This window comes from Hyperolius riggenbachi, chromosome 4 (genome assembly GCF_040937935.1).
Source record: "Hyperolius riggenbachi isolate aHypRig1 chromosome 4, aHypRig1.pri, whole genome shotgun sequence".
Taxonomy (NCBI): Eukaryota; Metazoa; Chordata; class Amphibia; order Anura; family Hyperoliidae; genus Hyperolius; species Hyperolius riggenbachi.
The window spans coordinates 11172036-11189893 of NC_090649.1; the positions used below are offsets into that span (position 1 = coordinate 11172036).

A 17858-nucleotide genomic window follows, 5' to 3' on the forward strand; every position below is an offset into this window, starting at 1 on the left:
CCAAAGCACTCCTCCTTCCCTTGCTCCATACGCTTGCAAGCTGGCCATCAATGTGACTGGCCAGTGTCTTTTCTTCACTCACTTTCTCAGGCAACTGCTAATAGCCTCTTTCAGACTGCCTCTTAGCCATCCCTACATGCATATCCATCTAAGAGAGATCTAAAACTCAACTTGCAAAACACCAAGCTTTGTCTCTTTTCCTTCTCCCTAGATACTGCACTATCTAGAAGTAGAACTGTCCTACCACCTGCTTTGTAAGTTTATATTGCCTGGAATTTGCCTTTGACTCCAACCTCCCTTGTCTTCTTCCTATCCAGCCCTTCTCCAAGTACTGCCACTTTGGTTGCCGTCGCATCATCTGCAAAGTTCAGGCTTTCCCAGTAGTTAAGACTTAAGATATTTTGCTGCATGCCATGGTTGTCTTTCCCCTCCCCACCTTTCTATTCCCGAATGCCTTTTTTTTTTACTCAAGCATACTCTATTGACCTAAGCCCAACATTTTAGATGTTGTTACCTCTCATAGCTACTTTATTGCTCCCTTTCTCATGTGGAAGGTTCTTTTGAGTATTAGTTCCCAATATGCCAGTTGTCTATGTTCCTATGCGAGCACTGCTTTCTTCTTGGTAGCAAAATTGCAATCAGTTTCCACCGGAGGTTTCTGTAGTGTAGTGGTTATCACGTTTGCTTTACACGCAAAAGGTCCCCAGCTCGAAACTGGGCAGAAACAGCGATGCTTTTTGTTCCATAAAGTGGTCTATTCCCCTCCTTTCTAAAGAAGATTTTTGGCCTCCAATGCTAGCTGCACCTTGACAAAACTCACATTAGTCTGCCTACTCCTCTTGATCCAGTTGTCTCCAAGCAAAAGAGCTGGAGTTAGTCCAAAGTAGCGTGTTAGCTTGATCAGGACAGATGTGGATCCTAGTTGTTGCGTGTGGTTAAAATGAGCTGCGTGTGGTTAAAATGAGCTGCACGTGGTTAAAACAAGCTTTGCTTGGGTAAAATGAGCCGCTTGTGGGTACACCCTGAGAAGTGTAGGTGGTTTCTGTAGTGTAGTGGTTATCACGTTTGCCTAACACGCGAAAGGTCCCCAGTTCGAAACTGGGCAGAAACATGGCTTTTTCTCTGGTCTTCTTTCCTTTTCACGCAGGCTCCACTTACGCATGCATTAGTCTTTACCTGTCTGGCTTAATCATATTCATGAAAAGCTCTACTTTTCCTCTTTCGGGGCTCCAGGACACGCAAGAAGTGTCTGGTTTCTGTAGTGTAGTGGTTATCACGTTCACCTCACACGCGAAAGGTCCCCGGTTCGAAACCAGGCAGAAACAGTGTCTACCTTTAACTTTTTGCCATCCAAAGCACTCCTCCTTCCCTTGCTCCATACGCTTGCAAGCTGGCCATCAATGTGACTGGCCAGTGTCTTTTCTTCACTCACTTTCTCAGGCAACTGCTAATAGCCTCTTTCAGACTGCCTCTTAGCCATCCCTACATGCATATCCATCTAAGAGAGATCTAAAACTCAACTTGCAAAACACCAAGCTTTGTCTCTTTTCCTTCTCCCTAGATACTGCACTATCTAGAAGTAGAACTGTCCTACCACCTGCTTTGTAAGTTTATATTGCCTGGAATTTGCCTTTGACTCCAACCTCCCTTGTCTTCTTCCTATCCAGCCCTTCTCCAAGTACTGCCACTTTGGTTGCCGTCGCATCATCTGCAAAGTTCAGGCTTTCCCAGTAGTTAAGACTTATGATATTTTGCTGCATGCCATGGTTGTCTTTCCCCTCCCCACCTTTCTATTCCCGAATGCCTTTTTTTTTACTCAAGCATACTCTATTGACCTAAGCCCAACATTTTAGATGTTGTTACCTCTCATAGCTACTTTATTGCTCCCTTTCTCATGTGGAAGGTTCTTTTGAGTATTAGTTCCCAATATGCCAGTTGTCTATGTTCCTATGCGAGCACTGCTTTCTTCTTGGTAGCAAAATTGCAATCAGTTTCCACCGGAGGTTTCTGTAGTGTAGTGGTTATCACGTTTGCTTTACACGCAAAAGGTCCCCAGCTCGAAACTGGGCAGAAACAGCGATGCTTTTTGTTCCATAAAGTGGTCTATTCCCCTCCTTTCTAAAGAAGATTTTTGGCCTCCAATGCTAGCTGCACCTTGACAAAACTCACATTAGTCTGCCTACTCCTCTTGATCCAGTTGTCTCCAAGCAAAAGAGCTGGAGTTAGTCCAAAGTAGCGTGTTAGCTTGATCAGGACAGATGTGGATCCTAGTTGTTGCGTGTGATTAAAATGAGCTGCGTGTGGTTAAAATGAGCTGCACGTGGTTAAAACAAGCTTTGCTTGGGTAAAATGAGCCGCTTGTGGGTACACCCTGAGAAGTGTAGGTGGTTTCTGTAGTGTAGTGGTTATCACATTCGCCTAACACGCAAAAAGTCCCCAGTTCGAAACTGGGCAGAAACATGGCTTTTTCTCTGGTCTTCTTTCCTTTTCACGCAGGCTCCACTTACGCATGCATGAGTCTTTACCTGTCTGGCTTAATCATATTCATGAAAAGCTCTACTTTTCCTCTTTCGGGGCTCCAGGACAAGCAAGAAGTGTCTGGTTTCTGTAGTGTAGTGGTTATCACGTTCGCCTCACACGCGAAAGGTCCCCGGTTCGAAACCGGGCAGAAACAGTGTCTACCTTTAACTTTTTGCCATCCAAAGCACTCCTCCTTCCCTTGCTCCATACGCTTGCAAGCTTGCCATCAATGTGACTGGCCAGTGTCTTTTCTTCACTCACTTTCTCAGGCAACTGCTAATAGCCTCTTTCAGACTGCCTCTTAGCCATCCCTACATGCATATCCATCTAAGAGAGATCTAAAACTCAACTTGCAAAACACCAAGCTTTGTCTCTTTTCCTTCTCCCTAGATACTGCACTATCTAGAAGTAGAACTGTCCTACCACCTGCTTTGTAAGTTTATATTGCCTGGAATTTGCCTTTGACTCCAACCTCCCTTGTCTTCTTCCTATCCAGCCCTTCTCCAAGTACTGCCACTTTGGTTGCCGTCGCATCATCTGCAAAGTTCAGGCTTTCCCAGTAGTTAAGACTTATGATATTTTGCTGCATGCCATGGTTGTCTTTCCCCTCCCCACCTTTCTATTCCCGAATGCCTTTTTTTTTACTCAAGCATACTCTATTGACCTAAGCCCAACATTTTAGATGTTGTTACCTCTCATAGCTACTTTATTGCTCCCTTTCTCATGTGGAAGGTTCTTTTGAGTATTAGTTCCCAATATGCCAGTTGTCTATGTTCCTATGCGAGCACTGCTTTCTTCTTGGTAGCAAAATTGCAATCAGTTTCCACCGGAGGTTTCTGTAGTGTAGTGGTTATCACGTTTGCTTTACACGCAAAAGGTCCCCAGCTCGAAACTGGGCAGAAACAGCGATGCTTTTTGTTCCATAAAGTGGTCTATTCCCCTCCTTTCTAAAGAAGATTTTTGGCCTCCAATGCTAGCTGCACCTTGACAAAACTCACATTAGTCTGCCTACTCCTCTTGATCCAGTTGTCTCCAAGCAAAAGAGCTGGAGTTAGTCCAAAGTAGCGTGTTAGCTTGATCAGGACAGATGTGGATCCTAGTTGTTGCGTGTGATTAAAATGAGCTGCGTGTGGTTAAAATGAGCTGCACGTGGTTAAAACAAGCTTTGCTTGGGTAAAATGAGCCGCTTGTGGGTACACCCTGAGAAGTGTAGGTGGTTTCTGTAGTGTAGTGGTTATCACGTTCGCCTAACACGCAAAAGGTCCCCAGTTCGAAACTGGGCAGAAACATGGCTTTTTCTCTGGTCTTCTTTCCTTTTCACGCAGGCTCCACTTACGCATGCATGAGTCTTTACCTGTCTGGCTTAATCATATTCATGAAAAGCTCTACTTTTCCTCTTTCGGGGCTCCAGGACAAGCAAGAAGTGTCTGGTTTCTGTAGTGTAGTGGTTATCACGTTCGCCTCGCACGCGAAAGGTCCCCGGTTCGAAACTGGGCAGAAACAGTGTCTACCTTTAACTTTTTGCCATCCAAAGCACTCCTCCTTCCCTTGCTCCATACGCTTGCAAGCTGGCCATCAATGTGACTGGCCAGTGTCTTTTCTTCACTCACTTTCTCAGGCAACTGCTAATAGCCTCTTTCAGACTGCCTCTTAGCCATCCCTACATGCATATCCATCTAAGAGAGATCTAAAACTCAACTTGCAAAACACCAAGCTTTGTCTCTTTTCCTTCTCCCTAGATACTGCACTATCTAGAAGTAGAACTGTCCTACCACCTGCTTTGTAAGTTTATATTGCCTGGAATTTGCCTTTGACTCCAACCTCCCTTGTCTTCTTCCTATCCAGCCCTTCTCCAAGTACTGCCACTTTGGTTGCCGTCGCATCATCTGCAAAGTTCAGGCTTTCCCAGTAGTTAAGACTTATGATATTTTGCTGCATGCCATGGTTGTCTTTCCCCTCCCCACCTTTCTATTCCCGAATGCCTTTTTTTTTACTCAAGCATACTCTATTGACCTAAGCCCAACATTTTAGATGTTGTTACCTCTCATAGCTACTTTATTGCTCCCTTTCTCATGTGGAAGGTTCTTTTGAGTATTAGTTCCCAATATGCCAGTTGTCTATGTTCCTATGCGAGCACTGCTTTCTTCTTGGTAGCAAAATTGCAATCAGTTTCCACCGGAGGTTTCTGTAGTGTAGTGGTTATCCCGTTTGCTTTACTCGCAAAAGGTCCCCAGCTCGAAACTGGGCAGAAACAGCGATGCTTTTTGTTCCATAAAGTGGTCTATTCCCCTCCTTTCTAAAGAAGATTTTTGGCCTCCAATGCTAGCTGCACCTTGACAAAACTCACATTAGTCTGCCTACTCCTCTTGATCCAGTTGTCTCCAAGCAAAAGAGCTGGAGTTAGTCCAAAGTAGCGTGTTAGCTTGATCAGGACAGATGTGGATCCTAGTTGTTGCGTGTGATTAAAATGAGCTGCGTGTGGTTAAAATGAGCTGCACGTGGTTAAAACAAGCTTTGCTTGGGTAAAATGAGCCACTTGTGGGTACACTCTGAGAAGTGTAGGTGGTTTCTGTAGTGTAGTGGTTATCACGTTCGCCTAACATGCGAAAGGTCCCCAGTTCGAAACTGGGCAGAAACATGGCTTTTTCTCTGGTCTTCTTTCCTTTTCACGCAGGCTCCACTTACGCATGCATGAGTCTTTACCTGTCTGGCTTAATCATATTCATGAAAAGCTCTACTTTTCCTCTTTCGGGGCTCCAGGACAAGCAAAAAGTGTCTGGTTTCTGTAGTGTAGTGGTTATCACGTTCGCCTCACACGCGAAAGGTCCCCGGTTCGAAACCGGGCAGAAACAGTGTCTACCTTTAACTTTTTGCCATCCAAAGCACTCCTCCTTCCCTTGCTCCATACGCTTGCAAGCTGGCCATCAATGTGACTGGCCAGTGTCTTTTCTTCACTCACTTTCTCAGGCAACTGCTAATAGCCTCTTTCAGACTGCCTCTTAGCCATCCCTACATGCATATCCATCTAAGAGAGATCTAAAACTCAACTTGCAAAACACCAAGCTTTGTCTCTTTTTCTTCTCCCTAGATACTGCACTATCTAGAAGTAGAACTGTCCTACCACCTGCTTTGTAAGTTTATATTGCCTGGAATTTGCCTTTGACTCCAACCTCCCTTGTCTTCTTCCTATCCAGCCCTTCTCCAAGTACTGCCACTTTGGTTGCCGTCGCATCATCTGCAAAGTTCAGGCTTTCCCAGTAGTTAAGACTTATGATATTTTGCTGCATGCCATGGTTGTCTTTCCCCTCCCCACCTTTCTATTCCCGAATGCCTTTTTTTTTACTCAAGCATACTCTATTGACCTAAGCCCAACATTTTAGATGTTGTTACCTCTCATAGCTACTTTATTGCTCCCTTTCTCATGTGGAAGGTTCTTTTGAGTATTAGTTCCCAATATGCCAGTTGTCTATGTTCCTATGCGAGCACTGCTTTCTTCTTCGTAGCAAAATTGCAATCAGTTTCCACCGGAGGTTTCTGTAGTGTAGTGGTTATCACGTTTGCTTTACACGCAAAAGGTCCCCAGCTCGAAACTGGGCAGAAACAGCGATGCTTTTTGTTCCATAGAGTGGTCTATTCCCCTCCTTTCTAAAGAAGATTTTTGGCCTCCAATGCTAGCTGCACCTTGACAAAACTCACATTAGTCTGCCTACTCCTCTTGATCCAGTTGTCTCCAAGCAAAAGAGCTGGAGTTAGTCCAAAGTAGCGTGTTAGCTTGATCAGGACAGATGTGGATCCTAGTTGTTGCGTGTGGTTAAAATGAGCTGCGTGTGGTTAAAATGAGCTGCACGTGGTTAAAACAAGCTTTGCTTGGGTAAAATGAGCCACTTGTGGGTACACCCTGAGAAGTGTAGGTGGTTTCTGTAGTGTAGTGGTTATCACGTTTGCCTAACACGCGAAAGGTCCCCAGTTCGAAACTGGGCAGAAACATGGCTTTTTCTCTGGTCTTCTTTCCTTTTCACGCAGGCTCCACTTACGCATGCATGAGTCTTTACCTGTCTGGCTTAATCATATTCATGAAAAGCTCTACTTTTCCTCTTTCGGGGCTCCAGGACAAGCAAAAAGTGTCTGGTTTCTGTAGTGTAGTGGTTATCACGTTTGCCTCACACGCGAAAGGTCCCCGGTTTGAAACCGGGCAGAAACAGTGTCTACCTTTAACTTTTTGCCATCCAAAGCACTCCTCCTTCCCTTGCTCCATACGCTTGCAAGCTGGCCATCAATGTGACTGGCCAGTGTCTTTTCTTCACTCACTTTCTCAGGCAACTGCTAATAGCCTCTTTCAGACTGCCTCTTAGCCATCCCTACATGCATATCCATCTAAGAGAGATCTAAAACTCAACTTGCAAAACACCAAGCTTTGTCTCTTTTCCTTCTCCCTAGATACTGCACTATCTAGAAGTAGAACTGTCCTACCACCTGCTTTGTAAGTTTATATTGCCTGGAATTTGCCTTTGACTCCAACCTCCCTTGTCTTCTTCCTATCCAGCCCTTCTCCAAGTACTGCCACTTTGGTTGCCGTCGCATCATCTGCAAAGTTCAGGCTTTCCCAGTAGTTAAGACTTATGATATTTTGCTGCATGCCATGGTTGTCTTTCCCCTCCCCACCTTTCTATTCCCGAATGCCTTTTTTTTTACTCAAGCATACTCTATTGACCTAAGCCCAACATTTTAGATGTTGTTACCTCTCATAGCTACTTTATTGCTCCCTTTCTCATGTGGAAGGTTCTTTTGAGTATTAGTTCCCAATATGCCAGTTGTCTATGTTCCTATGCGAGCACTGCTTTCTTCTTGGTAGCAAAATTGCAATCAGTTTCCACCGGAGGTTTCTGTAGTGTAGTGGTTATCACGTTTGCTTTACACGCAAAAGGTCCCCAGCTCGAAACTGGGCAGAAACAGCGATGCTTTTTGTTCCATAAAGTGGTCTATTCCCCTCCTTTCTAAAGAAGATTTTTGGCCTCCAATGCTAGCTGCATCTTGACAAAACTCACATTAGTCTGCCTACTCCTCTTGATCCAGTTGTCTCCAAGCAAAAGAGCTGGAGTTAGTCCAAAGTAGCGTGTTAGCTTGATCAGGACAGATGTGGATCCTAGTTGTTGCGTGTGATTAAAATGAGCTGCGTGTGGTTAAAATGAGCTGCACGTGGTTAAAACAAGCTTTGCTTGGGTAAAATGAGCCGCTTGTGGGTACACCCTGAGAAGTGTAGGTGGTTTCTGTAGTGTAGTGGTTATCACGTTCGCCTAACACGCGAAAGGTCCCCAGTTCGAAACTGGGCAGAAACATGGCTTTTTCTCTGGTCTTCTTTCCTTTTCACGCAGGCTCCACTTACGCATGCATGAGTCTTTACCTGTCTGGCTTAATCATATTCATGAAAAGCTCTACTTTTCCTCTTTCGGGGCTCCAGGACAAGCAAGAAGTGTCTGGTTTCTGTAGTGTAGTGGTTATCACGTTCGCCTCACACGCGAAAGGTCCCCGGTTCGAAACCGGGCAGAAACAGTGTCTACCTTTAACTTTTTGCCATCCAAAGCACTCCTCCTACCCTTGCTCCATACGCTTGCAAGCTGGCCATCAATGTGACTGGCCAGTGTCTTTTCTTCACTCACTTTCTCAGGCAACTGCTAATAGCCTCTTTCAGACTGCCTCTTAGCCATCCCTACATGCATATCCATCTAAGAGAGATCTAAAACTCAACTTGCAAAACACCAAGCTTTGTCTCTTTTCCTTCTCCCTAGATACTGCACTATCTAGAAGTAGAACTGTCCTACCACCTGCTTTGTAAGTTTATATTGCCTGGAATTTGCCTTTGACTCCAACCTCCCTTGTCTTCTTCCTATCCAGCCCTTCTCCAAGTACTGCCACTTTGGTTGCCGTCGCATCATCTGCAAAGTTCAGGCTTTCCCAGTAGTTAAGACTTATGATATTTTGCTGCATGCCATGGTTGTCTTTCCCCTCCCCACCTTTCTATTCCCGAATGCCTTTTTTTTTACTCAAGCATACTCTATTGACCTAAGCCCAACATTTTAGATGTTGTTACCTCTCATAGCTACTTTATTGCTCCCTTTCTCATGTGGAAGGTTCTTTTGAGTATTAGTTCCCAATATGCCAGTTGTCTATGTTCCTATGCGAGCACTGCTTTCTTCTTGGTAGCAAAATTGCAATCAGTTTCCACCGGAGGTTTCTGTAGTGTAGTGGTTATCACGTTTGCTTTACACGCAAAAGGTCCCCAGCTCGAAACTGGGCAGAAACAGCGATGCTTTTTGTTCCATAAAGTGGTCTATTCCCCTCCTTTCTAAAGAAGATTTTTGGCCTCCAATGCTAGCTGCATCTTGACAAAACTCACATTAGTCTGCCTACTCCTCTTGATCCAGTTGTCTCCAAGCAAAAGAGCTGGAGTTAGTCCAAAGTAGCGTGTTAGCTTGATCAGGACAGATGTGGATCCTAGTTGTTGCGTGTGATTAAAATGAGCTGCGTGTGGTTAAAATGAGCTGCACGTGGTTAAAACAAGCTTTGCTTGGGTAAAATGAGCCGCTTGTGGGTACACCCTGAGAAGTGTAGGTGGTTTCTGTAGTGTAGTGGTTATCACGTTCGCCTAACACGCGAAAGGTCCCCAGTTCGAAACTGGGCAGAAACATGGCTTTTTCTCTGGTCTTCTTTCCTTTTCACGCAGGCTCCACTTACGCATGCATGAGTCTTTACCTGTCTGGCTTAATCATATTCATGAAAAGCTCTACTTTTCCTCTTTCGGGGCTCCAGGACAAGCAAGAAGTGTCTGGTTTCTGTAGTGTAGTGGTTATCACGTTCGCCTCACACGCGAAAGGTCCCCGGTTCGAAACCGGGCAGAAACAGTGTCTACCTTTAACTTTTTGCCATCCAAAGCACTCCTCCTACCCTTGCTCCATACGCTTGCAAGCTGGCCATCAATGTGACTGGCCAGTGTCTTTTCTTCACTCACTTTCTCAGGCAACTGCTAATAGCCTCTTTCAGACTGCCTCTTAGCCATCCCTACATGCATATCCATCTAAGAGAGATCTAAAACTCAACTTGCAAAACACCAAGCTTTGTCTCTTTTCCTTCTCCCTAGATACTGCACTATCTAGAAGTAGAACTGTCCTACCACCTGCTTTGTAAGTTTATATTGCCTGGAATTTGCCTTTGACTCCAACCTCCCTTGTCTTCTTCCTATCCAGCCCTTCTCCAAGTACTGCCACTTTGGTTGCCGTCGCATCATCTGCAAAGTTCAGGCTTTCCCAGTAGTTAAGACTTATGATATTTTGCTGCATGCCATGGTTGTCTTTCCCCTCCCCACCTTTCTATTCCCGAATGCCTTTTTTTTTACTCAAGCATACTCTATTGACCTAAGCCCAACATTTTAGATGTTGTTACCTCTCATAGCTACTTTATTGCTCCCTTTCTCATGTGGAAGGTTCTTTTGAGTATTAGTTCCCAATATGCCAGTTGTCTATGTTCCTATGCGAGCACTGCTTTCTTCTTGGTAGCAAAATTGCAATCAGTTTCCACCGGAGGTTTCTGTAGTGTAGTGGTTATCACGTTTGCTTTACTCGCAAAAGGTCCCCAGCTCGAAACTGGGCAGAAACAGCGATGCTTTTTGTTCCATAAAGTGGTCTATTCCCCTCCTTTCTAAAGAAGATTTTTGGCCTCCAATGCTAGCTGCACCTTGACAAAACTCACATTAGTCTGCCTACTCCTCTTGATCCAGTTGTCTCCAAGCAAAAGAGCTGGAGTTAGTCCAAAGTAGCGTGTTAGCTTGATCAGGACAGATGTGGATCCTAGTTGTTGCGTGTGGTTAAAATGAGTTGCGTGTGGTTAAAATGAGCTGCACGTAGTTAAAACAAGCTTTGCTTGGGTAAAATGAGCCACTTGTGGGTACACCCTGAGAAGTGTAGGTGGTTTCTGTAGTGTAGTGGTTATCACATTCGCCTAACACGCGAAAGGTCCCCAGTTCGAAACTGGGCAGAAACATGGCTTTTTCTCTGGTCTTCTTTCCTTTTCACGCAGGCTCCACTTACGCATGCATGAGTCTTTACCTGTCTGGCTTAATCATATTCATGAAAAGCTCTACTTTTCCTCTTTCGGGGCTCCAGGACAAGCAAGAAGTGTCTGGTGTCTGTAGTGTAGTGGTTATCACGTTTGCTTTACACGCAAAAGGTCCCCAGCTCGAAACTGGGCAGAAACAGCGATGCTTTTTGTTCCATAAAGTGGTCTATTCCCCTCCTTTCTAAAGAAGATTTTTGGCCTCCAATGCTAGCTGCACCTTGACAAAACTCACATTAGTCTGCCTACTCCTCTTGATCCAGTTGTCTCCAAGCAAAAGAGCTGGAGTTAGTCCAAAGTAGCGTGTTAGCTTGATCAGGACAGATGTGGATCCTAGTTGTTGCGTGTGGTTAAAATGAGCTGCGTGTGGTTAAAATGAGCTGCACGTGGTTAAAACAAGCTTTGCTTGGGTAAAATGAGCCACTTGTGGGTACACCCTGAGAAGTGTAGGTGGTTTCTGTAGTGTAGTGGTTATCACGTTTGCCTAACACGCGAAAGGTCCCCAGTTCGAAACTGGGCAGAAACATGGCTTTTTCTCTGGTCTTCTTTCCTTTTCACGCAGGCTCCACTTACGCATGCATGAGTCTTTACCTGTCTGGCTTAATCATATTCATGAAAAGCTCTACTTTTCCTCTTTCGGGGCTCCAGGACACGCAAGAAGTGTCTGGTTTCTGTAGTGTAGTGGTTATCACGTTCGCCTCACACGCGAACGGTCCCCGGTTCGAAACCGGGCAGAAACAGTGTCTACCTTTAACTTTTTGCCATCCAAAGCACTCCTCCTTCCCTTGCTCCATACGCTTGCAAGCTGGCCATCAATGTGACTGGCCAGTGTCTTTTCTTCACTCACTTTCTCAGGCAACTGCTAATAGCCTCTTTCAGACTGCCTCTTAGCCATCCCTACATGCATATCCATCTAAGAGAGATCTAAAACTCAACTTGCAAAACACCAAGCTTTGTCTCTTTTCCTTCTCCCTAGATACTGCACTATCTAGAAGTAGAACTGTCCTACCACCTGCTTTGTAAGTTTATATTGCCTGGAATTTGCCTTTGACTCCAACCTCCCTTGTCTTCTTCCTATCCAGCCCTTATCCAAGTACTGCCACTTTGGTTGCCGTCGCATCATCTGCAAAGTTCAGGCTTTCCCAGTAGTTAAGACTTATGATATTTTGCTGCATGCCATGGTTGTCTTTCCCCTCCCCACCTTTCTATTCCCGAATGCCTTTTTTTTTACTCAAGCATACTCTATTGACCTAAGCCCAACATTTTAGATGTTGTTACCTCTCATAGCTACTTTATTGCTCCCTTTCTCATGTGGAAGGTTCTTTTGAGTATTAGTTCCCAATATGCCAGTTGTCTATGTTCCTATGCGAGCACTGCTTTCTTCTTGGTAGCAAAATTGCAATCAGTTTCCACCGGAGGTTTCTGTAGTGTAGTGGTTATCACGTTTGCTTTACTCGCAAAAGGTCCCCAGCTCGAAACTGGGCAGAAACAGCTATGCTTTTTGTTCCATAAAGTGGTCTATTCCCCTCCTTTCTAAAGAAGATTTTTGGCCTCCAATGCTAGCTGCACCTTGACAAAACTCACATTAGTCTGCCTACTCCTCTTGATCCAGTTGTCTCCAAGCAAAAGAGCTGGAGTTAGTCCAAAGTAGCGTGTTAGCTTGATCAGGACAGATGTGGATCCTAGTTGTTGCGTGTGGTTAAAATGAGCTGCGTGTGGTTAAAATGAGCTGCACGTGGTTAAAACAAGCTTTGCTTGGGTAAAATGAGCCACTTGTGGGTACACCCTGAGAAGTGTAGGTGGTTTCTGTAGTGTAGTGGTTATCACGTTCGCCTAACACGCGAAAGGTCCCCAGTTCGAAACTGGGCAGAAACATGGCTTTTTCTCTGGTCTTCTTTCCTTTTCACGCAGGCTCCACTTACGCATGCATGAGTCTTTACCTGTCTGGCTGAATCATATTCATGAAAAGCTCTACTTTTCCTCTTTCGGGGCTCCAGGACAAGCAAAAAGTGTCTGGTTTCTGTAGTGTAGTGGTTATCACGTTTGCCTCACACGCGAAAGGTCCCCGGTTTGAAACCGGGCAGAAACAGTGTCTACCTTTAACTTTTTGCCATCCAAAGCACTCCTCCTTCCCTTGCTCCATACGCTTGCAAGCTGGCCCTCAATGTGACTGGCCAGTGTCTTTTCTTCACTCACTTTCTCAGGCAACTGCTAATAGCCTCTTTCAGACTGCCTCTTAGCCATCCCTACATGCATATCCATCTAAGAGAGATCTAAAACTCAACTTGCAAAACACCAAGCTTTGTCTCTTTTCCTTCTCCCTAGATACTGCACTATCTAGAAGTAGAACTGTCCTACCACCTGCTTTGTAAGTTTATATTGCCTGGAATTTGCCTTTGACTCCAACCTCCCTTGTCTTCTTCCTATCCAGCCCTTCTCCAAGTACTGCCACTTTGGTTGCCGTCGCATCATCTGCAAAGTTCAGGCTTTCCCAGTAGTTAAGACTTATGATATTTTGCTGCATGCCATGGTTGTCTTTCCCCTCCCCACCTTTCTATTCCCGAATGCCTTTTTTTTTACTCAAGCATACTCTATTGACCTAAGCCCAACATTTTAGATGTTGTTACCTCTCATAGCTACTTTATTGCTCCCTTTCTCATGTGGAAGGTTCTTTTGAGTATTAGTTCCCAATATGCCAGTTGTCTATGTTCCTATGCGAGCACTGCTTTCTTCTTGGTAGCAAAATTGCAATCAGTTTCCACCGGAGGTTTCTGTAGTGTAGTGGTTATCACGTTTGCTTTACTCGCAAAAGGTCCCCAGCTCGAAACTGGGCAGAAACAGCGATGCTTTTTGTTCCATAAAGTGGTCTATTCCCCTCCTTTCTAAAGAAGATTTTTGGCCTCCAATGCTAGCTGCACCTTGACAAAACTCACATTAGTCTGCCTACTCCTCTTGATCCAGTTGTCTCCAAGCAAAAGAGCTGGAGTTAGTCCAAAGTAGCGTGTTAGCTTGATCAGGACAGATGTGGATCCTAGTTGTTGCGTGTGGTTAAAATGAGTTGCGTGTGGTTAAAATGAGCTGCACGTAGTTAAAACAAGCTTTGCTTGGGTAAAATGAGCCGCTTGTGGGTACACCCTGAGAAGTGTAGGTTGTTTCTGTAGTGTAGTGGTTATCACATTCGCCTAACACGCGAAAGGTCCCCAGTTCGAAACTGGGCAGAAACATGGCTTTTTCTCTGGTCTTCTTTCCTTTTCACGCAGGCTCCACTTACGCATGCATGAGTCTTTACCTGTCTGGCTTAATCATATTCATGAAAAGCTCTACTTTTCCTCTTTCGGGGCTCCAGGACAAGCAAGAAGTGTCTGGTTTCTGTAGTGTAGTGGTTATCACGTTTGCTTTACACGCAAAAGGTCCCCAGCTCGAAACTGGGCAGAAACAGCGATGCTTTTTGTTCCATAAAGTGGTCTATTCCCCTCCTTTCTAAAGAAGATTTTTGGCCTCCAATGCTAGCTGCACCTTGACAAAACTCACATTAGTCTGCCTACTCCTCTTGATCCAGTTGTCTCCAAGCAAAAGAGCTGGAGTTAGTCCAAAGTAGCGTGTTAGCTTGATCAGGACAGATGTGGATCCTAGTTGTTGCGTGTGGTTAAAATGAGCTGCGTGTGGTTAAAATGAGCTGCACGTGGTTAAAACAAGCTTTGCTTGGGTAAAATGAGCCACTTGTGGGTACACCCTGAGAAGTGTAGGTGGTTTCTGTAGTGTAGTGGTTATCACGTTTGCCTAACACGCGAAAGGTCCCCAGTTCGAAACTGGGCAGAAACATGGCTTTTTCTCTGGTCTTCTTTCCTTTTCACGCAGGCTCCACTTACGCATGCATGAGTCTTTACCTGTCTGGCTTAATCATATTCATGAAAAGCTCTACTTTTCCTCTTTCGGGGCTCCAGGACACGCAAGAAGTGTCTGGTTTCTGTAGTGTAGTGGTTATCACGTTCGCCTCACACGCGAAAGGTCCCCGGTTCGAAACCGGGCAGAAACAGTGTCTACCTTTAACTTTTTGCCATCCAAAGCACTCCTCCTTCCCTTGCTCCATACGCTTGCAAGCTGGCCATCAATGTGACTGGCCAGTGTCTTTTCTTCACTCACTTTCTCAGGCAACTGCTAATAGCCTCTTTCAGACTGCCTCTTAGCCATCCCTACATGCATATCCATCTAAGAGAGATCTAAAACTCAACTTGCAAAACACCAAGCTTTGTCTCTTTTCCTTCTCCCTAGATACTGCACTATCTAGAAGTAGAACTGTCCTACCACCTGCTTTGTAAGTTTATATTGCCTGGAATTTGCCTTTGACTCCAACCTCCCTTGTCTTCTTCCTATCCAGCCCTTATCCAAGTACTGCCACTTTGGTTGCCGTCGCATCATCTGCAAAGTTCAGGCTTTCCCAGTAGTTAAGACTTATGATATTTTGCTGCATGCCATGGTTGTCTTTCCCCTCCCCACCTTTCTATTCCCGAATGCCTTTTTTTTTACTCAAGCATACTCTATTGACCTAAGCCCAACATTTTAGATGTTGTTACCTCTCATAGCTACTTTATTGCTCCCTTTCTCATGTGGAAGGTTCTTTTGAGTATTAGTTCCCAATATGCCAGTTGTCTATGTTCCTATGCGAGCACTGCTTTCTTCTTGGTAGCAAAATTGCAATCAGTTTCCACCGGAGGTTTCTGTAGTGTAGTGGTTATCACGTTTGCTTTACTCGCAAAAGGTCCCCAGCTCGAAACTGGGCAGAAACAGCTATGCTTTTTGTTCCATAAAGTGGTCTATTCCCCTCCTTTCTAAAGAAGATTTTTGGCCTCCAATGCTAGCTGCACCTTGACAAAACTCACATTAGTCTGCCTACTCCTCTTGATCCAGTTGTCTCCAAGCAAAAGAGCTGGAGTTAGTCCAAAGTAGCGTGTTAGCTTGATCAGGACAGATGTGGATCCTAGTTGTTGCGTGTGGTTAAAATGAGCTGCGTGTGGTTAAAATGAGCTGCACGTGGTTAAAACAAGCTTTGCTTGGGTAAAATGAGCCACTTGTGGGTACACCCTGAGAAGTGTAGGTGGTTTCTGTAGTGTAGTGGTTATCACGTTTGCCTAACACGCGAAAGGTCCCCAGTTCGAAACTGGGCAGAAACATGGCTTTTTCTCTGGTCTTCTTTCCTTTTCACGCAGGCTCCACTTACGCATGCATGAGTCTTTACCTGTCTGGCTTAATCATATTCATGAAAAGCTCTACTTTTCCTCTTTCGGGGCTCCAGGACAAGCAAAAAGTGTCTGGTTTCTGTAGTGTAGTGGTTATCACGTTTGCCTCACACGCGAAAGGTCCCCGGTTTGAAACCGGGCAGAAACAGTGTCTACCTTTAACTTTTTGCCGTCCAAAGCACTCCTCCTTCCCTTGCTCCATACGCTTGCAAGCTGGCCCTCAATGTGACTGGCCAGTGTCTTTTCTTCACTCACTTTCTCAGGCAACTGCTAATAGCCTCTTTCAGACTGCCTCTTAGCCATCCCTACATGCATATCCATCTAAGAGAGATCTAAAACTCAACTTGCAAAACACCAAGCTTTGTCTCTTTTCCTTCTCCCTAGATACTGCACTATCTAGAAGTAGAACTGTCCTACCACCTGCTTTGTAAGTTTATATTGCCTGGAATTTGCCTTTGACTCCAACCTCCCTTGTCTTCTTCCTATCCAGCCCTTCTCCAAGTACTGCCACTTTGGTTGCCGTCGCATCATCTGCAAAGTTCAGGCTTTCCCAGTAGTTAAGACTTATGATATTTTGCTGCATGCCATGGTTGTCTTTCCCCTCCCCACCTTTCTATTCCCGAATGCCTTTTTTTTTTACTCAAGCATACTCTATTGACCTAAGCCCAACATTTTAGATGTTGTTACCTCTCATAGCTACTTTATTGCTCCCTTTCTCATGTGGAAGGTTCTTTTGAGTATTAGTTCCCAATATGCCAGTTGTCTATGTTCCTCTGCGAGCACTGCTTTCTTCTTGGTAGCAAAATTGCAATCAGTTTCCACCGGAGGTTTCTGTAGTGTAGTGGTTATCACGTTTGCTTTACTCGCAAAAGGTCCCCAGCTCGAAACTGGGCAGAAACAGCTATGCTTTTTGTTCCATAAAGTGGTCTATTCCCCTCCTTTCTAAAGAAGATTTTTGGCCTCCAATGCTAGCTGCACCTTGACAAAACTCACATTAGTCTGCCTACTCCTCTTGATCCAGTTGTCTCCAAGCAAAAGAGCTGGAGTTAGTCCAAAGTAGCGTGTTAGCTTGATCAGGACAGATGTGGATCCTAGTTGTTGCGTGTGGTTAAAATGAGTTGCGTGTGGTTAAAATGAGCTGCACGTAGTTAAAACAAGCTTTGCTTGGGTAAAATGAGCCGCTTGTGGGTACACCCTGAGAAGTGTAGGTTGTTTCTGTAGTGTAGTGGTTATCACATTCGCCTAACACGCGAAAGGTCCCCAGTTCGAAACTGGGCAGAAACATGGCTTTTTCTCTGGTCTTCTTTCCTTTTCACGCAGGCTCCACTTACGCATGCATGAGTCTTTACCTGTCTGGCTTAATCATATTCATGAAAAGCTCTACTTTTCCTCTTTCGGGGCTCCAGGACAAGCAAAAAGTGTCTGGTTTCTGTAGTGTAGTGGTTATCACGTTTGCCTCACACGCGAAAGGTCCCCGGTTTGAAACCGGGCAGAAACAGTGTCTACCTTTAACTTTTTGCCATCCAAAGCACTCCTCCTTCCCTTGCTCCATACGCTTGCAAGCTGGCCATCAATGTGACTGGCCAGTGTCTTTTCTTCACTCACTTTCTCAGGCAACTGCTAATAGCCTCTTTCAGACTGCCTCTTAGCCATCCCTACATGCATATCCATCTAAGAGAGATCTAAAACTCAACTTGCAAAACACCAAGCTTTGTCTCTTTTCCTTCTCCCTAGATACTGCACTATCTAGAAGTAGAACTGTCCTACCACCTGCTTTGTAAGTTTATATTGCCTGGAATTTGCCTTTGACTCCAACCTCCCTTGTCTTCTTCCTATCCAGCCCTTCTCCAAGTACTGCCACTTTGGTTGCCGTCGCATCATCTGCAAAGTTCAGGCTTTCCCAGTAGTTAAGACTTATGATATTTTGCTGCATGCCATGGTTGTCTTTCCCCTCCCCACCTTTCTATTCCCGAATGCCTTTTTTTTTACTCAAGC

General features: G+C 45.0%; 39 non-coding genes across 39 annotated transcripts; all 39 read left to right on the top strand.

Annotated features, from left to right (window-relative positions):
- The first annotated feature begins 654 nt into the window (after positions 1–654).
- TRNAV-UAC (transfer RNA valine (anticodon UAC)) lies at positions 655–727 on the top strand. Its single transcript has one exon. It is a non-coding gene; the product is annotated as a tRNA-Val (tRNA).
- Positions 728–1038: 311 nt separating this feature from the next.
- TRNAV-AAC (transfer RNA valine (anticodon AAC)) lies at positions 1039–1111 on the top strand. Its single transcript has one exon. It is a non-coding gene; the product is annotated as a tRNA-Val (tRNA).
- A 141-nt stretch (positions 1112–1252) lies between these two features.
- On the top strand, positions 1253–1325 carry TRNAV-CAC (transfer RNA valine (anticodon CAC)). Its single transcript has one exon. It is a non-coding gene; the product is annotated as a tRNA-Val (tRNA).
- Positions 1326–2003: 678 nt separating this feature from the next.
- TRNAV-UAC (transfer RNA valine (anticodon UAC)) lies at positions 2004–2076 on the top strand. The gene has a single exon. It is a non-coding gene; the product is annotated as a tRNA-Val (tRNA).
- A 311-nt stretch (positions 2077–2387) lies between these two features.
- On the top strand, positions 2388–2460 carry TRNAV-AAC (transfer RNA valine (anticodon AAC)). The gene has a single exon. It is a non-coding gene; the product is annotated as a tRNA-Val (tRNA).
- A 141-nt stretch (positions 2461–2601) lies between these two features.
- TRNAV-CAC (transfer RNA valine (anticodon CAC)) lies at positions 2602–2674 on the top strand. The gene has a single exon. It is a non-coding gene; the product is annotated as a tRNA-Val (tRNA).
- Positions 2675–3352: 678 nt separating this feature from the next.
- On the top strand, positions 3353–3425 carry TRNAV-UAC (transfer RNA valine (anticodon UAC)). The gene has a single exon. It is a non-coding gene; the product is annotated as a tRNA-Val (tRNA).
- A 311-nt stretch (positions 3426–3736) lies between these two features.
- Positions 3737–3809, top strand: TRNAV-AAC (transfer RNA valine (anticodon AAC)). Its single transcript has one exon. It is a non-coding gene; the product is annotated as a tRNA-Val (tRNA).
- A 141-nt stretch (positions 3810–3950) lies between these two features.
- Positions 3951–4023, top strand: TRNAA-CGC (transfer RNA alanine (anticodon CGC)). The gene has a single exon. It is a non-coding gene; the product is annotated as a tRNA-Ala (tRNA).
- Positions 4024–5085: 1062 nt separating this feature from the next.
- On the top strand, positions 5086–5158 carry TRNAV-AAC (transfer RNA valine (anticodon AAC)). The gene has a single exon. It is a non-coding gene; the product is annotated as a tRNA-Val (tRNA).
- Positions 5159–5299: 141 nt separating this feature from the next.
- Positions 5300–5372, top strand: TRNAV-CAC (transfer RNA valine (anticodon CAC)). The gene has a single exon. It is a non-coding gene; the product is annotated as a tRNA-Val (tRNA).
- Positions 5373–6050: 678 nt separating this feature from the next.
- On the top strand, positions 6051–6123 carry TRNAV-UAC (transfer RNA valine (anticodon UAC)). The gene has a single exon. It is a non-coding gene; the product is annotated as a tRNA-Val (tRNA).
- A 311-nt stretch (positions 6124–6434) lies between these two features.
- TRNAV-AAC (transfer RNA valine (anticodon AAC)) lies at positions 6435–6507 on the top strand. The gene has a single exon. It is a non-coding gene; the product is annotated as a tRNA-Val (tRNA).
- A 141-nt stretch (positions 6508–6648) lies between these two features.
- TRNAV-CAC (transfer RNA valine (anticodon CAC)) lies at positions 6649–6721 on the top strand. Its single transcript has one exon. It is a non-coding gene; the product is annotated as a tRNA-Val (tRNA).
- A 678-nt stretch (positions 6722–7399) lies between these two features.
- On the top strand, positions 7400–7472 carry TRNAV-UAC (transfer RNA valine (anticodon UAC)). Its single transcript has one exon. It is a non-coding gene; the product is annotated as a tRNA-Val (tRNA).
- Positions 7473–7783: 311 nt separating this feature from the next.
- Positions 7784–7856, top strand: TRNAV-AAC (transfer RNA valine (anticodon AAC)). The gene has a single exon. It is a non-coding gene; the product is annotated as a tRNA-Val (tRNA).
- A 141-nt stretch (positions 7857–7997) lies between these two features.
- Positions 7998–8070, top strand: TRNAV-CAC (transfer RNA valine (anticodon CAC)). The gene has a single exon. It is a non-coding gene; the product is annotated as a tRNA-Val (tRNA).
- Positions 8071–8748: 678 nt separating this feature from the next.
- Positions 8749–8821, top strand: TRNAV-UAC (transfer RNA valine (anticodon UAC)). The gene has a single exon. It is a non-coding gene; the product is annotated as a tRNA-Val (tRNA).
- A 311-nt stretch (positions 8822–9132) lies between these two features.
- TRNAV-AAC (transfer RNA valine (anticodon AAC)) lies at positions 9133–9205 on the top strand. Its single transcript has one exon. It is a non-coding gene; the product is annotated as a tRNA-Val (tRNA).
- A 141-nt stretch (positions 9206–9346) lies between these two features.
- TRNAV-CAC (transfer RNA valine (anticodon CAC)) lies at positions 9347–9419 on the top strand. The gene has a single exon. It is a non-coding gene; the product is annotated as a tRNA-Val (tRNA).
- Positions 9420–10097: 678 nt separating this feature from the next.
- Positions 10098–10170, top strand: TRNAV-UAC (transfer RNA valine (anticodon UAC)). Its single transcript has one exon. It is a non-coding gene; the product is annotated as a tRNA-Val (tRNA).
- A 311-nt stretch (positions 10171–10481) lies between these two features.
- TRNAV-AAC (transfer RNA valine (anticodon AAC)) lies at positions 10482–10554 on the top strand. Its single transcript has one exon. It is a non-coding gene; the product is annotated as a tRNA-Val (tRNA).
- Positions 10555–10695: 141 nt separating this feature from the next.
- Positions 10696–10768, top strand: TRNAV-UAC (transfer RNA valine (anticodon UAC)). Its single transcript has one exon. It is a non-coding gene; the product is annotated as a tRNA-Val (tRNA).
- A 311-nt stretch (positions 10769–11079) lies between these two features.
- TRNAV-AAC (transfer RNA valine (anticodon AAC)) lies at positions 11080–11152 on the top strand. Its single transcript has one exon. It is a non-coding gene; the product is annotated as a tRNA-Val (tRNA).
- A 141-nt stretch (positions 11153–11293) lies between these two features.
- Positions 11294–11366, top strand: TRNAV-CAC (transfer RNA valine (anticodon CAC)). Its single transcript has one exon. It is a non-coding gene; the product is annotated as a tRNA-Val (tRNA).
- A 678-nt stretch (positions 11367–12044) lies between these two features.
- On the top strand, positions 12045–12117 carry TRNAV-UAC (transfer RNA valine (anticodon UAC)). Its single transcript has one exon. It is a non-coding gene; the product is annotated as a tRNA-Val (tRNA).
- A 311-nt stretch (positions 12118–12428) lies between these two features.
- Positions 12429–12501, top strand: TRNAV-AAC (transfer RNA valine (anticodon AAC)). The gene has a single exon. It is a non-coding gene; the product is annotated as a tRNA-Val (tRNA).
- A 141-nt stretch (positions 12502–12642) lies between these two features.
- Positions 12643–12715, top strand: TRNAV-CAC (transfer RNA valine (anticodon CAC)). The gene has a single exon. It is a non-coding gene; the product is annotated as a tRNA-Val (tRNA).
- A 678-nt stretch (positions 12716–13393) lies between these two features.
- TRNAV-UAC (transfer RNA valine (anticodon UAC)) lies at positions 13394–13466 on the top strand. The gene has a single exon. It is a non-coding gene; the product is annotated as a tRNA-Val (tRNA).
- Positions 13467–13777: 311 nt separating this feature from the next.
- On the top strand, positions 13778–13850 carry TRNAV-AAC (transfer RNA valine (anticodon AAC)). Its single transcript has one exon. It is a non-coding gene; the product is annotated as a tRNA-Val (tRNA).
- A 141-nt stretch (positions 13851–13991) lies between these two features.
- On the top strand, positions 13992–14064 carry TRNAV-UAC (transfer RNA valine (anticodon UAC)). The gene has a single exon. It is a non-coding gene; the product is annotated as a tRNA-Val (tRNA).
- A 311-nt stretch (positions 14065–14375) lies between these two features.
- TRNAV-AAC (transfer RNA valine (anticodon AAC)) lies at positions 14376–14448 on the top strand. Its single transcript has one exon. It is a non-coding gene; the product is annotated as a tRNA-Val (tRNA).
- Positions 14449–14589: 141 nt separating this feature from the next.
- Positions 14590–14662, top strand: TRNAV-CAC (transfer RNA valine (anticodon CAC)). Its single transcript has one exon. It is a non-coding gene; the product is annotated as a tRNA-Val (tRNA).
- Positions 14663–15340: 678 nt separating this feature from the next.
- Positions 15341–15413, top strand: TRNAV-UAC (transfer RNA valine (anticodon UAC)). The gene has a single exon. It is a non-coding gene; the product is annotated as a tRNA-Val (tRNA).
- A 311-nt stretch (positions 15414–15724) lies between these two features.
- TRNAV-AAC (transfer RNA valine (anticodon AAC)) lies at positions 15725–15797 on the top strand. Its single transcript has one exon. It is a non-coding gene; the product is annotated as a tRNA-Val (tRNA).
- A 141-nt stretch (positions 15798–15938) lies between these two features.
- TRNAV-CAC (transfer RNA valine (anticodon CAC)) lies at positions 15939–16011 on the top strand. The gene has a single exon. It is a non-coding gene; the product is annotated as a tRNA-Val (tRNA).
- A 679-nt stretch (positions 16012–16690) lies between these two features.
- On the top strand, positions 16691–16763 carry TRNAV-UAC (transfer RNA valine (anticodon UAC)). Its single transcript has one exon. It is a non-coding gene; the product is annotated as a tRNA-Val (tRNA).
- A 311-nt stretch (positions 16764–17074) lies between these two features.
- On the top strand, positions 17075–17147 carry TRNAV-AAC (transfer RNA valine (anticodon AAC)). The gene has a single exon. It is a non-coding gene; the product is annotated as a tRNA-Val (tRNA).
- Positions 17148–17288: 141 nt separating this feature from the next.
- On the top strand, positions 17289–17361 carry TRNAV-CAC (transfer RNA valine (anticodon CAC)). Its single transcript has one exon. It is a non-coding gene; the product is annotated as a tRNA-Val (tRNA).
- Positions 17362–17858: the final 497 nt, after the last annotated feature.